Raw genomic sequence first — 369 nt, 5'->3', positions numbered from 1 at the left:
CGCTCCTGCCTGTGGGATCTTGGAAAGCTATTCCACCCCTCGGAGCTCCAGGGAGTTGCTGAGAAGATTCAGAGGGAATAGTTGGGCTCTTATTTATTTATTTGTTTGTTTATTTATTTTTAACTGGCCCTGCATAACCCATGGACACAGACAATAGAGTGTGAAGGCCTGGGGGAGGAGGGGGAAGTGGGCTGGAGGGAGTCAATGGGGCAAAAAAGGGACATATGTAATACTTCCAACAATAAAGAATTATTTTTTTTAATATATTTTATTGATTTTTTACAGAGAGGAAGGGAGAGGGATAGAGTTAGAAACATCGATGAGAGAGAAACATCGATCAGCTGCCTCTTGCACACCGCCTTCTGGGGA

This window comes from Myotis davidii, unplaced genomic scaffold (genome assembly GCF_000327345.1).
Source record: "Myotis davidii unplaced genomic scaffold, ASM32734v1 scaffold684, whole genome shotgun sequence".
Classification (NCBI taxonomy): Eukaryota; Metazoa; Chordata; class Mammalia; order Chiroptera; family Vespertilionidae; genus Myotis; species Myotis davidii.
This window is presented reverse-complemented; position numbering follows the sequence as displayed.